We start from the raw sequence: 16,417 nt of genomic DNA, 5'->3' as shown, positions 1-16,417 counted from the left end.
ATGTTTCACAGTGTTGAATCTGGTCGGTTTATTTTCTAGAAGGTCATGAGGCATTTTTGGTGTATTTTGGCCTGTATATTCAACCTTTGAACAAGAGTATAATTTATTCTGGAAAGGTTTCAGATATTTTAATTATTAAAATAAAGTAGCTCTTGCAAATTACAATTGGCTGGTGATTTTTGTTCCGTCAGAAGGTAAAACTCAGTATGACATCATTCCGCCAGTGCATGGTGAAGTGAGACCTCAGTGGTTGAAGCTCCAAGATCATATCCCAAATTGCAAAGACGGGTGTTAATTGGCATAGTCAGGATGGTGAAGGCTTATGGAGATATGGGATATTGGCACTGCCTTCCCAATTCCGCTTCACAAAAGATACCCAGGGTTCCTTCCAATGAATGGAGACTAAAACGATACTTAGAAATTTCAGCTTCAAAGGGATTCATAAGGCATGAGACTGAAAGGAATGGATTGTCTCCAGTTAATTACCTTTACACGTATGTTCTACGGCCTCAAGAACCCACACCAGTCCCAGTTGGTGTGAATTCCCCTTCTACCAGCTGAGAACTCAATGAGCAAAATATGAGCCTCCTGCCATCCTACTTCACCTAAACCCCATTAGTATATCCATCTATTCCTTTGTCCCTCATGCTTATCCAACTTCCTCTTAAATTCAGCTGTTACTCACCTCAACTACTCCATGTGATAGTGAGTTCCATATAATCGCCACTCCTTAGATAACAAAGTTTATTCTGAATTTTCTATTGGATTTACTGGAAACTATCCTATATTTATGGACCCTAGTTTTGGACTTCCCCAACTATCTGATCAACACTTACATAATCTTAAAGATCGCTATCTGCTCGCCCCTTAGTCTTCTAGCGAAAAGAACCCGAGTCTATTCAGGATTGTGAGGGCAGCCTAAGAATACCCCCTTGATGGACAGGGATGTCGGTGGAAGATTTGCCCATCTCAACCTACACTGGAAAATCAATCACTGTTAAATATGAGGTGGAGCTAAACAGGGCGTTGGAAAGAGTGGGTGGATCTAAGTTGCTGGAGCAGTAAATATTTTTATTTGAAACCCCTTTTTAGTCATGCTCGCTCATTCTCACTAAAGAGTATTTATTTCATTTATTTATTTAGAGATACAGTACTGAAACAGAAATAGTAAAAATAGTTCAGAAGTGGGAGGGATCGGACAGTGGGAAATTGTGGGGCAGACTTGGATAGGTTTGGAGTGCATGTGCATAAATGCACAGAAAGTAGTAAATAAGGTTGGTGAGCTGCAGGCACAAATTACCATAAGGGGTTAAGATATAGTGGCAATAACAGAGACCTGGGCCAAACAAGGGGAGGCTGTGCGTTTAATATCCCCCGGCTACAAACTATTTAGGAAAGATGAGGAAGGTTAAAAAAAGGAGCGGGGCGACAGTATTGATAGAAGATAACTGTCACAATAAAGGAAGGGGAATAGCTGAGGGTTCAAAAACAGAATCTATTTGGTTAAAGTAAGGAACAATAAATGCAGGAGCTATTACACTACTGGGTGTATACTATAGGTCGCCAAATAGTGGGAAGGAGTTAGAGTAGTAAATTGCAGAAAATCATAGCAATAGGCTATTTGGTTAAACTGTGCTTAATCCCACATCCCCACTTTTTGTCTGTAACCCTGTAAGTTCCTCATCCTCAAGTACCTGTATCTTTTAAAATTATTTATGGAATTAGCTTTCACCACCTTTTTAAATAAAGTGTTCCAGATCCGATAACTCTCTGAAAAGATTTCTCCTCATCTCCCCTCTAGATCTTTTGCCAACGATTTTGAATCTGTAACCTTTGGTTATTGACCCACTTGCCAGACGGAATAGCTTGTCTCTATCTACTCTATCAAAACTTCTCAACATCTTGAAATCCTCTATTAGGTCACTGATTAACCTTCTCTGTTCCAAAGAGAACAGTCCTAACTTTTCCAACCTCTTCTCATAACTGCAGTCCCATATTCCTGGTAACATCCTGGTAAAACTCCTCTATTTCCTTTCTAAAGCCTTTATATCTCTCCTAAAGTGTGGTCCTCAGAATTGTCCACAATACTGAGGTCTAGCCAAGTGATTTATAAAGTTCTAGAATGATTGCTTTGCTCTTCTATTCTATCCCTCTATTTATAAAAGCAATTAACTCCAATATTTTATAACCACCTTATTAACTCGGCCTGACACCTTTAAGTGTTTATGTATATGAACACCAAAGTCCATAGACAGTCATCCAGAAAATTTCAAAAAGCTGCAAGAGTTTTAGAGTAATGATTATGGGGAACTTCAGTTATCTTACTATAGACTGGGAGAAAAAAATGTAAAAGACAAAAAGTGGGAGGAAATCCTAGAATGTGTACAAGGGAATTTTCTCAGTTAGTATGTTTCCAACAAGGAAGGAAGTAATTCTGGATCTTGTGCTGTGGAGTGAAGTGAGGCAAGTGGAATAAATTTCAGTGGGGGAGTATTTCGGAGACAGTGATCACAATATCATCAGGTTTAGAATAGTTATGGAAAAGGACAAGAAGCAATCAAACTTGAAAATATCCAACCAGAGGAGGGTTAGTTTCAGTTTGTTGAAAAAAATATAGACCAGGTGGATTAGAAGCAAAGATTGGCAGACAAAACAGTAAATGAGCAATGGAAGGCCTTTAAACAGGATATGGTTCGGATACAGACTAGACACATTCCCACGAGACGAAAAGAAGGGCAACCAAAACTAAAGCTTCCTGGTTGACTAAAGAAATAGGGACTAAAATGAAACAGATAAAGGAGAATATAATGAAGAACCAAGCTGAATACAGGAAGTACAGAGGAGAACTGGAATGGAAATAAAAGGAGCAAAGTGAGTGTCTGAGGAAAGATTAGCAAGGAACATGAAAGTGATCCCAAAAGTCTCTTACAACATATAAATTGAATAAAGGATAGTCAAAGGAAGGATAGGGCCAATTATAGGGGCCAGAAGGAGATCTTTTAGTAGAGGCGGAAGTCACGGTTGAGATAGCAAATGAGTACTTTGGATCTGTCTTCATTAAAGAAGTTGATGCCATCAATGCCACAGTAAAAGAGGAGGTAACAAAGAAATGGGATCCCATGAAAATCATTAATGAGGAGGTACTTCAAAGGTGGGTAGCACTCAAAATAGAAAATTCTCCCCATCTGGATGAGATGATTCCCAGGTTGTTGGAGGAATTAAGGTTGGATATGGTGGAAACTTTGGTCACATTGTTTCAATCCTCCTTAGGTATGAGGGTGTGCCAGAGGACTGGAGGAAAGCAAATATTCAAAAATATTCTGTTCAAAAAAGGAGAGCGACAAACCTGCCAATTACAGGCCAGTCAGCTGAATATCAGGGAACTTTGAGGGACCATAATCCGGACAAAACTAATTACCATTTATAACAATATGGGTTACTAAATGAAAGCCAACATGGATTTGTTAAAGGCACATCATATTTGATTAACTTAATTAAGTTTTTTGATGAAGTAACAAAGACATTTGATAAAGATAGTGTAGTTGATGTGTCTGTGGACTTTCAACAGATGCTTGATAAAGTACTCCATAGTAGACCTGTTAGCAAAAGTAAAGCTCATGGGATCAAAGGGACAGTGGCAGCAAGGATACAAAATTGGCTGAGGAACAGAAAGCAGAGAGTAGTGATGAATGCTTGTTTTTCAGACTCTAGGGTAGTATATAGTGGTGTTCTACAGGGGTCAGTATTAGGACCACAGTGGGGTACAGGAAAGACTGGAACAGCCATAATGATAGGTGATTTAATAGTCAGGGGAACAGACAGCCGTTTCTGTGGCTGCAGACGTCAATCCAGGATGGTGTGTTGCCTCCCTGGTGCCAGGGTCAAGGATGTCACTGAGCGGCTGCAGATCATCCTGAAGGGGGAGGGTGAACAACATCAGAACCAACGACATAGGGATGTGGTCTTGCAGTCAGAATTTAGGGAGCTAGGGAAGAAATTAGCAGCAGGAACTCAAAAGTAGTAATCTCTGGATTACTCCCAGTGTCACGCGCAGTGAGTATAGAAATAGAAGGATAATACAGATGAATGCGTGGCTGGAAAGATGATGCAAGAGGGAGGGCTTTAGATTCCTGGGATATTGGGACCGGCTCTGGGGGAGGTGGGACCTGTACAGGCCGGAAGGGTTGTACCTGAACAAATCCGGGACTGAATTCCTTGCAGAATGTTTTCCTAGTGCTGTTGGGGAGGGTTTAAACTAGTTTGGCAGGGGGATGGGGACCGAGGGTAGACTCAGTTGGGACAAAATCAGAAATGAAAATGGAAGGCAGAAAATTAGCGGATGAGTCTGGAAGACAGAAGAAACAAGGGTTAGAAAAAAAAAGAGTTTGGCAGTGCTCAAGGGTAAAGCATGGCTACCCGACCCGAACTAGATCGGACTTGATGACATTGTGTCGGGTTTGGGTCGGGTCTCTCTTCCGAATCCGGCATTCGAGTTCAGGTTCGGGTCGGGCTGGTCGTGGACACAGTACTGCCGTGCTCAGGGAGGGAAGTAATCTTCAAAATTTGAACATTCAGCCGGGACGTCAAGGCAGGAAATTGCTGCCGGAACGGAGGATCACAACATTTGGACAGGATATAGCACAATAACCTGTTTGATATAATTAACTATATTACAGTAGTCAGGTCGGGTCGGGTCGGGTCGGGCACGGGAAAAAAATCAAAGGACTCGGGCCCACTTCGGGTTGGATGTGGTCGGGTTGGGCTCGGATCGGGTTTCAATTTCATACCCAAGCAGGCTTTTACTCAAGGGTATCTATTTCAGTGCAAGGAGTATAGCAAATAAAGCAGATGAGCAAAGACACGTGGCAGTATGATATCATAGCTATTACAGAAACATGGCTTAAGGCGGGACAGGAATGGCAGCTCAATGTTCCTGGCTACAGAGCATTTAGACGCAATAGGTAGGGGGATAAGAAAGGAGGGGGAGTGGCAATTTTGGTCTAGGAAACTATTACAGCTGTGAGGAGGGATGATATGTTGGAAGGTTCATCAAATGAGGCCATATGGATTGAGCTAAGAATCAGAAAAGGGGCAATCACACTGCTGGGAGTGTACTATAGACCCCCAAACAGTCAGACGGGGATAGAAGAGTAGATATGTAGGCAAATCTCTGAGAAGTACAAGAACAATAGGGCAGTAATAGTAGGGGATTTTAACTGCCCCAATATTAACTGGGATAGTTTTAGTGTGAAAGGAATTGAGGGAGCAGAATTCTTGAGGTGCATTCAGGAGAACTTTTTTGCCCAGTATGGAGCAAGTTCAACAAGAGAGGGTGCAGTTTTAGACTTAGTTTTAGGAAATGAAGATTGGAGGGTGGAAGGGGTGGCAGTGGGAGAGCATTTAGTGGTAGTGATCATAATTCAGTCAGGTTTAACATAATTATGGAAAAGGACAGAGCTGGAACAGGAGTTCGAGTTCTCAACTGGGGCAAGGCCAATTTTACTAAACTGAGGAGTGATTTAGCGAAAATGGACTGGAAACAGCTACCTGAAAGTAAATCAGTGTCAGAGCAGTGGGAGGCATTCAAAGGGGAGATCAGCATAAAGGTACTGAATTGGGGGAAGGATGATTTCAATATGATAAAACAGGATCTGGTCAAAGTGGACTGGGAGCAGCTACTTGTAGGAAAGTCTACATCAGACCAGTGGGAGTCATTCAAAAAAGAAATAGTGAGAGTTCAGGGCCAACATGTTCCCATTAAGGTGAAGGGTAGGACCAACAAGTCCAGAGAACCTTGGATGTCAAGGGACATAGAGGATTGGATAAGGGGAAAAAAGGAGGCTTATGGCAGATTCAGAGGGCTGAAAACAGCAGCGGCCCTAGAGGAGTATAGAAAGTGTAGGGAGTACTTAAAAAAGTAACTAGGCGAGCGAAGAAGGGGCATGAAAAACACTGGTGGGCAAGATAAAGGAAAATCCCAAGACGTTTTATAAGTATATTAAGGGCAAGAGGATAACCATGGAAAGAGTAGGGCCCATTAGGGACCAAAGTGGCAATCTGTGTGAGGAGCCGGAGGACGTAGGTGAGGTTTTAGATGATTACTTTTCATCTGTGTTCACTATGGAGAAGGACGATGTATGTGTAGAGATCAGGGAGGGGATTGTGATACACTTGAATAAGGAGAAAGGGAGGAGGTATTAGCGGTTTTAGTGGGCTTAAAAGTGGATAAATCCCCAGGACCTGATGAGATTTATCCCAGGCTGTTATGTGAGGCAAGGGAGGTGATTGCGGGGGCTCTGACACAAATTTTCAAATCCTCTCTGGCCACAGGAGAGGTGCCAGAGGACTGGAGGACAGCAAATGTGGTGCCATTATTCAAGAAGGGTAGTAGGGATAAACCAGGTAATTACAGGCCGGTGAGTCTAACATCAGTGGTAGGGAAACTATTGGAAAAAATTCTGAGGGACAGGATTTATCTCCACTTGGAGAGGCAGGGATTAATCAAGGATAGGCAGCATGGCTTTGTCAGAGGGAGATCATGTCTAACAAATTTGATTGAATTTTTCGAGGAGGTGACTAGGTGTGTAGATGAGGGTAAATCATTTGATGTAGTCTACATGGACATCAGTAAGGCTTTTGATAAGGTCCCGCATGAGAGATTGGTCAAGAAGGTCAGAGCCCATGGGATCCAGGGCAATTTGGCAAATCGGATCCAAAATTGGCTTAGTGGTAGGAGGCAGAGGGTGATGGTTGAGGGTTGTTTTTGCGGTTGGAAGCCTGTGACCAGTGCTGTTTGTAGTGTACATTAATGATTTAGACGTGAATATAGGAGGTATGATCAGGAAGTTTGTAGATGACATGAAAATTGGTGGTGTCATAAATAGCGAGGAGGAAAGCCTTAGATTACAGGATGATATAGATGGGCTGGTAAGATGGGCAGAGCAGTGGCAGATGGAATTTAATCCTGAGAAATGTGAGGTGATGCATTTTGGGAGGACTAACAAGGCAAGGGATTATACAATGTATGGTAGGAGCCTAGGAAGTACAGAGGGTCAGAGGGATCTTGGTGTACTTGACCATAGATCACTGAAGGCCCAGCACAGGTAGATAAGGTGGTTAGGAAGGCATATGGGATACTTGCCTTTATTAGCCGAGGCATAGAATATAAGAGCAGGGAGGTTATGATGGAGCTGTATAAAATGCTAGTTAGGCCACAGCTGGAGTACTGTGTACAGTTCTGGGCACCACACTATAGGAAGGATATGATTGCACTGGAGAGGGTGCAGAGGAGATTCACTAGGATGTTGACTGGGTTGGAGCATTTCAGCTATGAAGAGAGACTGGATAGGCAAGGGTTGTTTTCCTTAGAGCAGAGAAGGCTGAGGGGGGACCTGATTGAGGTGTACAAAATTGTGAAGGGCATTGATAGGGTAGCTAGGAATAAACTTTTTCCCTTAGCAGAGGTGTCAATAACCAGGGGCATAGATTTAAGGTAATATGCAGGAGGTTTAGAGGGGATTTGAGGAAAAGATTTTTCACCCAGAGGGTGGTTGGAATCTGGAACACACTGCCTGAAGGGGTGGTAGAGGCAGGACCCCTCACAACATTTAAGAAGTATTTAGATGAACACTTGAAAGGCCATAGCATACAAAGCTACAGGCTAAGTGCTGGAAAATGGGATTAGAATAGATAGGTGCTTGATGGCCGACACAGACACGATGCCGAAGGGCCTGTTTCTGTGCTGTATAACTCTATGATTCAAGGGGTTCAGAGTAAGCATGTTCCCACAAAGAAAAAGGGTGAGACGGCCAAATCTAGACCCCCATGGATGTCAAGGAGCCTACATGGTAAGATAAGGCTGAAAAGGAAAGCTTATTTCCGACACCAAGAACTCAATAGTGCAGAAAGCCGTAAGGAGTATAGAAAGTGGAGGGGTGAAATCAAAAAGGAAATTAGGAAAGCAAAGAGAGGGCATGAAAGAATATTGGCAAGCAAAATCAAGGTGAACCCAAAGATGTCTTATCCATACATTATGAGTAAGAGGATAACTAAGGAGAGAGTAGGGCCCATAAAAGACAAAAAAAGCAACCTTTATGTAGGGGTGGAAGATATTGGTATGGTTCTTAATGAATATTTTGCATCTCTCTTCACAAAAGAGTGGACGATGCAGATATTGTAGTTAAGGAGGAAGAGTGTGAAGTATTGGATGTGATAAACATAGGGAGAGAGGAAGTATTAATGGGATTAGTATCCTTGAAACCACCAGGGCCAGATGAAATATATCCTAGGCCATTAAGAGAAGCAGAAGAGGAAATAGCAGCAGGTCTAACCATCATTTTCCAGTCCTCACTGGATACAGGTGTGGTGTCGGAGGATTGGAGAACTACTATCATTGTACCTCTGTTTAAAAAGAGAGTGAAGGATAGACCAAATAATTACAGGCCGGTCAGTCTAACCTCAGTAGTGGGAAAATTATTGGAATCTATTCTGAGAGACAAAGAACAAAAGAACAAAGAAAATTACAGCACAGGAACAGGCCCTTCGGCCCTCCAAGCCTGCGCCGATCCAGATCCTCTATCTAAACCTGTCGCCTATTTTCTAAGGGTCTGTATCTCTTTTCTTCCTGCCCATTCATGTATCTGTCTAAATACATCTTAAAAGACGCTATCGTGCCCGCGTCTACCACCTCCGCTGGCAACGCGTTCCAGGCACCCACCACCCTCTGCGTAAAGAACTTTCCACGCATATCCCCCCTAAACTTTTCCCCTCTCACTTTGAACTCGTAACCCCTAGTCATTGAATCCCCCACTCTGGGAAAAAGCTTCTTGCTCTCCACCCTGTCTATACCTCTCATGATTTTGTACACCTCAATCAGGTCCCCCCTCAACCTCCGTCTTTCTAATGAAAATAATCCTAATCTACTCAACCTCTCTTCATAGCTAGCACCCTCCATACCAGGCAACATCCTGGTGAACCTCCTCTGCACCCTCTCCAAAGCAGCTACATCCTTTTGGTAATGTGGCGACCAGAACTGCACGCAGTATTCCAAATGTGGCCGAACCAAAGTCTTATACAACTGTGACATAACCTGCCAACTCTTGTACTCAATACCCCGTCCGATGAAGGAAAGCATGTCGTATGCCCTCTTGACCACTCTATTGACCTGCGTTGCCACCTTCAGGGAACAATGGACCTGAACACCCAAATCTCTCTGTACATCAATTTTCCCCAGGACTTTTCCATTTATTGTATAGTTCACTCTTGAATTGGATCTTCCAAAATGCATCACCTCGCATTTGCCCGGATTGAACTCCATCTGCCATTTCTCTGCCCAACTCTCCAATCTATCTATATTCTGCTGTATTCTCTGACAGTCCCCTTCACTATCTGCTACTCCACCAATCTTAGTGTCGTCTGCAAACTTGCTAATCAGACCACCTATACTTTCCTCCAAATCATTTATGTATATCGCAAACAACAGTGGTCCCAGAACGGATCCCTGTGGAACACCACTGGTCACACGTCTCCATTTTGAGAAACTCCCTTCCACTGCTACTCTCTGTCTCCTGTTGCCCAGCCAGTTCTTTATCCATCTAGCTAGTACACCCTGGACCCCATGCGACTTCACTTTCTCCATCAAACTACCATGGGGAACCTTATCAAACGCCTTACTGAAGTCCATGTATGTGACATCTACAGCCCTTCCCTCATCAATCAACTTTGTCACTTCCTCAAAGAATTTTATTAAGTTGGTAAGACATGACCTTCCCTGCACAAAACCATGTTGCCTATCACTGATGAGCCCATTTTCTTCCAAATGGGAATAGATCCTATCCCTCAGTATCTTCTCCAGCAGCTTCCCTACCACTGACGTCAGGCTCACCGGTCTATAATTACCTGGATTATCCCTGCTACCCTTCTTAAACAAGGGGACTACATTAGCAATTCTCCACAGGATAAACTGTCACTTAAAAAGGCACAGGTTAATCAAGGATAGTCAGCTTGGATTTGTTAAGGGAAGATCTTGTTTGACCAACTTGATTACATTTTTTGAAGAAGTAACAAGGAAGATAGATGAGGGTAGTGCAGTTGATGTGGTCTGCATGGATTTTAGCAAGGTTTTTGATAAGGTCCCACATGGAAGACTGGTTAAAAAAATAAAATCCTATGGGATCCAGGGAATTGCAACAAGGTGGATACAAAATTGGCTCAGTGACAGGAAACAAAGGGTAATTGTTGACAGCTGTTTTAGCGACTGGAGGGCTGTTTCCAGTGGCATTCCGCAGGGCTCAGTACTGGGTCCCCTGCTTTTTGTGCTATATATTAACGATTTGGATGTAAATGTAGGGGGCATGATCAAGAAGTTTGCAGACGACATAAAGATTGGCCGTGTGGTAGATAGCAAGGAGGATAGCTGTGGGCTGCAGAAAGATATTGATGGTCTAGTCAGATGGGCAGAAAAGTGGCAAATGGAATTCAACTTGGAGAGGTGTGAGGTGATGCATTTGGGGAGGTCAAACAAGGCAAAGGAATAATGGGAAAATACTGATAAGTGTAGAAGAAGTGCGGGACCTTGGAGTGAATGTCCACAGATCCCTGAAGGTAATAGGACAGGTTGATAAGGTGATTAAGAAGATATGTGGAATCCTATCCTTTATTAGTCGAGGTATAGGATACAAGAGCAGGGAGATTATGCTGAAACTATATAACTCATTGGTTAGCCCACAACTTGAGTACTGTGTGCAGTTCTGGTCACCTCATTACAGAAAGGATGTAATTGCACTCGAGAGGGTACAGAGGAGATTTACAAGGATGTTGCTAGGACTGGAAAAATGCAGCTATGAGGAAAGATTGGATAGAATGGGGTTGTTCTCCTCGGAACAGAGAAGGCTGAGGGGAGATCTGATTGAAATGTACAAAATTTTGAGGGGCATGGGGAGACTGGAGGTGAAGGGTCTAATTAGTCTTAGCAGAGAGGTCAGTGACGAGGGGGCACAGATTTAAAGTGATTGGTAGAAAAATTAGAGGGGAGATGAGGAAACACTTTTTCACCCAGAGGATGGTGGGGTCTGGAACTCACTGCCTGAAAGGGTAGTTGAAGCAGAGACCCTCAACTCATTCAAAAGGAGTCTGGATATGCACCTCAAGTGCCGTAATCTGCAGGGCTACAGACCAAATACTGGAAGGTGGGATTCGAATAGGTGGATCGTTTTTTTGGCCAGCACAGACACGATGGGCCAAGTGGCCTCTTTCTGTACCTTAAACTTTCTATGATTCTGCGATTCTATTCTATGACTTCAGGAGGATACAGACTGGTGAAATTGGCAGATGCATGGCAGCTGCAGTTTACTGCAGAGAAGTGTGAAGTGATGCATTTGGGTAGAATGAGGGGATACAATTTTAAAGGGGTGTTGGATCAGAGATATGTGTGGGGTATATGAACACAAATTTTTGACAGTAACAGAACAAGTTGAGAAGGCTATTTAAAAGGCATAAGGGATTCTTGGGTTTATAAATAACAGGCATAGATTACAAAGCAAGGATGTTATGCTAAAGCTTTATAAAATACTGGTTAGGCCCCAGCTGGAGTCTTGTGTTCTATTCTGGACACTGCACTTTAGGAAGAATGGCAAGGCCTTGGAGAGGGTGCAGAAGCGATTCACCAGAATGGTATCAGGGATGAGGGACTTCAGTTATATGGAGAGACTAGAGAAGTTGGGATTGTTCTCCTTTAGCGCAGAGGAGTTTAAGAGAAGATTGAATAGAAGTGTTGAAAATCATGAAGGGTTTTGATAGAGTAATAAGGATAAATTGTTTCCAGTGGCAAAAGCGTCAGTAACCAGAGGATACAGATTTAAGGTAACTGGCACAGTGGCGCAGTGGTTAGCACCGCAGCCTCACAGCTCCAGTGACCCGGGTTCAATTCTGGGTACTGCCTGTGTGGAGTTTGCAAGTTCTCCCTGTGTCTGCGTGGGTTTCCTCCGGGTGCTCCGGTTTCCTCCCACAAGCCAAAAAGACTTGCAGGTTGTTAGGTAAATTGGCCATTATAAATTACCCCTAGTATAGGTAGGTGGTAGGGAAATATAGAGACAGGTGGGGATGTTTGGTAGTAATATGGGATTAGTGTAGGATTAGAATAAATGGGTGGTTGATGGTCGGCACAGACTCGGTGGGCCGAAGGGCCTGTTTCAGTGCTGTATCTCTAAACTAAAAACTAAACATGAGGAACGGGTTGTTATGATCTGGAATACATTGTCTGAAAGGTTGGTGGAACCAAATTCAATCAGAATTTTCAAAGGGGAATTGGGTAAGTAATTGAAGGCGGTAAATGCCAAGGCTTTGGGGAAAGGGAAAGGGATTGGGACTAATTGAATAGCTCGTTCAAGGTGCTGATATAGGCATGATGGGCCGAATGTCTCCCTCTGTGCTGTATCATTCCATGAAATCTAAAACACTTTTTAAAAATTAATTTTTGGGATGTGGGCATTGCTTGCAAGGCTGGCATTTATTGCCCATCTCTAGTTGCCCTGAGAAGGTGGTTTTGGGCCTTCTTGATCCACAAGTGGTGGTTTGTTACAACTGAGTGGTTTACTCGGCTACTTCAGAGGGCAGATAAGAATCAACCACTTTGATGGTGAGACTGGAACCACATATAGGCCAGACCAGGTATATATAGCAGGTTTCATTCCCTAAAAGGCATTAGAATCCCAGTTGTGTTCTGTTTGCTTCAGTGATCCTCAAAATGGTTTTCTTTAAGACCAGATCCATGGAAGAAGACCTCTCATGCCTTGTAACAAAGACTGTTGAAACTGGGAATCCTCTCTTGCTCTTTTTTTTTATTCATTCATGGGATGTGGGCGTCACTGGCCAGGCCAGCATTTATTACCCCTCCCTAATTGACCTTGAGAAGATGGTGGTAAGCCGCCTTCTTGAAACTCTGCGGTCCATTTGGGGTAGGTACACCCACAGTGCTGTTAGGAAGGGAGTTCCAGGATTTTGACCCAGCAACAGTGAAGGAACAGTGATATAGTTCCAAGTCAGGATGGTGTGTGACTTGCAGATGGTGGTGTTCCCATGCATTTGCTGCCCCTGTCCTTCTAGTTGGTAGAGGTCGCGGGTTTGGAAGATGCTGTCTAAGGAGCCCTGGTGCGTTGCTGCAGTGCATCTTGTAGATGGTACACACTGCTGCCACTGTGCGTCGGTGGTGGAGGGAGTGAATGTTTGAAGATGGGGTGCCAATCAATCGGGCTGCTTTGTCCTGGATGGCATCAAGCTTCTTGAGTATTGTTGGAGCTGCACCCATCCAGGCAAGCGGAGAGTATTCCATCACACTCCTGACTTGTGCCTTGTAGATGGTGGACAGGTTTTGGGGAGTCAGGAGGTGAGTTACTCGCCGCAGGATTCTAAGCCTCTGAACTGCTCTTGTAGCCACGGTATTTATATGGCTACTCCAGTTCAGTTTCAATGGTAGCCCCTAGAATGTTGATAGTGGGGGATTCAGCAATGGTAATGCCGTTGAATGTCAAGGGGAGATGGTTAGATTCTCTCTTGTTGGAGATGGTCATTGCCTGGCACTTGTGTGGCGCAAATGTTACTTGCCATTTATCAGCCCAAGCCTGGATATTGTCCAGGTCTTGCTGAATTTCTACACGGACTGCTTCAGTATCTGAGGAGTCACGAATGGTGCTGAACATTGTGCAATCATCAGCAAACATCCCCACTTCTGACCTTATGATTGAAGGAAGGTCATTGATGAAGCAGCTGAAGATGGTTGGGCCTAGGACACTACCCTGAGGAACTCCTGCAGTGATGTCCTGGAGCTCAGATGATTGACCTGCAACAACTACAACTATCTTCCTTTGCACTAGGTATGACTCCAGCCAGCGGAGGGTTTACCCCTGATTCCCATTGACCTCAGTTTTGTTAGGGCTCCTTGATGCCATACTCGGTCAAATGCTGCCTTGATGTCAAGGGCAGTCACTCTCACCTCACCTCTTGAGTTCAGGTCTTTTGTCCATGTTTGGACCAAGGCTGTAACGAGGGCAGGAGCTGAGTGGCCCAGGCGGAACCCAAACTGAGCGTCACTGAGCAGGTTATTGCTAAGCAAGTGCCGCTTGATGACACTGTTGATGACACCTTCCATCACTTTACTGATGGTTGACAGGAGGCTGATGGAGCAGTAATTGGCCGGGTTGGACTTGTCCTGCTTTTTGTGTACAGGACATACCTGGGCAATTTTCCACATTGCTGGGTAGATGCCAGTGTTGTAGCTGTACTGGAACAGCTTGGCTAGGGGCGCGGCAAGTTCTGGAGCACAGGTCTTCAGTACTATTACCTGAATATTGTCAGGGCCTATAGCTTTTGCAGTATCCAGTGCCTTAAGTCATTTCTTGATATCACGCGGAGTGAATCGAGTTGGCTGAAGTCTGGCATCTGTGATGCTGGGGACTTCAGGAGGAGGCCAAGATGGATCATCAACTCGGCACTTCTGGCTGAAAATTGTTGCAAATGCTTCAGCCTTATCTTTCACACTGATGTGCTGGGCTCCCCCATCATTGAGGATGGGGATATTTATGGAGACATCTCCTCCAGTTCGTTGTTTAATTGTCCACCACCATTCACAGCTGGATGTGGCAGGACTGCAGAGCTTAGATCTGATCCATTGGTTATGGGATTGCTTAGCTCTGTCTATCGCATGCTGCTTACACAGTTTGGCACGCAGATAGTCCTGTCTTGTTGCTTCACCAGGTTGACACCTCATTTTGAGGTGTGCCTGGTGCTGCTCCTGACATGCCCTCCTGCACTCTTCATTAAACCAGGGTTGGTCTCCTGGCTTGATGGTAATGGTAGAGTGGGGGATATGCCGGGCCATGAGGTTACAGATTGTGGTTGAGTACAATTCTACTGCTGCTGATGGCCCACAGCGCCTCATGGATGCCTAGTTTTGCATTGCTAGATCTGTTCGAAATCTATCCCATTTAGCACGGTGGTAGTGCCACACAACACGATGGAGGGTATCCTCAATGTGAAGGCGGGACTTCGTCTCCACAAGGACTGTGCGGTGGTCACTCCAACCAATACAGTCATGGACAGAAGCATCTGCGGCAGGCAGATTGGTGAGGCCGAGGTCAAGTATGTTTTCCCCTCTTGTTGGTTCCATCACCTGCCGCATACTCAGTCTAGCAGATATGTCCTTTACGACTTGGCCAGCTCGGTCAGTAGTGGTGCTACCGAGCCACTCTTGGTGATGGACATTGAAGTCCCTCACCCAGAGTACATTTTGTGCCCTTACCACCCTCAGTGCTTCCTCCAAGTGGTGTTCAACATGGAGGAGTACTGAATCATCAGGTGAGGGAGGGCAGTAGGTGGTAATCAGCAGGTTACCTAGTCCACGTTTGATCTGATGCCATGAGACTTCATGGTGTCCACAGTCGATGTTGAGGACTCCCAGGGCAACTCCCTCCCTACTGTAGACCACTGTGCCACCACCTCTGGTGGGTCTGTCCTGCCGGTGAGACAGGACATACCCGAGGATGGTGATGGCAGTGTCTGGGACATTGTCTGTAAGGTATGATTCCTTGAGTATGACTATGTCAGGCTGTTGCTTGTCTAGTCTGTGGGACAGCTCTCCCAACTTTGGCACAAGCCCCCAGATGTTAGTAAGGAGGACTTTGCAGGGTCGACAGGGCTAGGTTTGCCATTGTCGTTTCCGGTGCCTAGGTCGATGCCGAGTGATCCGTCCTGTTCCATTCCTTTTTATTGACTTTGTCGCGGTTAGATACAATTGAGTGGCTTGCTAGGCCATTTCAGAGGGCATGTAAGAGTCAACCACATTGCTGTGGGTCTGGAGTCACATGTAGGCCAGACCAGGTAAGGACAGCAGATTTCCTTCCCTAAAGGACATTAGTGAACCAGATGGGTTTTCACAACAATCGACAATGGTTTCATGGCCGTCATTAGACTAGCTTTTTAATTCCAGATTTATTAATTGAATTCAAATTCCATCTTCTGCTGTGGTGGAATTTGAACTCATGTCCCCAGAGCAATACCCTGGGTCTCTAGTCCAGCGACAATACCAGTACGCCACCACCTCCCTCTTTGTCGGTCTCCTCACTGTCTCTCACCTCCTTCCCTTCTGTCTCTTGTATTTCCTCCCCTTCTTTGTCCATCTCTCTCTTCTTTCTAATTTGGGACAAGCAAAGGCACAAATTAGATCCCATAATGGCAGCAACCAATGTGACAGCCAGCAGAGGAGTTAAACCCAGTTTGGGTGATAGAAAAGAAGCCAGGGATGATCCAAGAATTGCCAGAGGACTGGGGTTATCCTGTCACCTTTGAAGGAGCAATGAATTGCAGCAACCAGCAAGAGCTCGATCCCAGAAGACAGTAGGGAAGATCAAATTTGGTCCGAGGGAAC

The sequence above is a fragment of the Heterodontus francisci genome, chromosome 22 (assembly GCF_036365525.1).
Source record: "Heterodontus francisci isolate sHetFra1 chromosome 22, sHetFra1.hap1, whole genome shotgun sequence".
Classification (NCBI taxonomy): Eukaryota; Metazoa; Chordata; class Chondrichthyes; order Heterodontiformes; family Heterodontidae; genus Heterodontus; species Heterodontus francisci.
The sequence above is the reverse complement of the archived record's forward strand: the minus strand, read 5'-3'. Positions refer to the sequence as shown.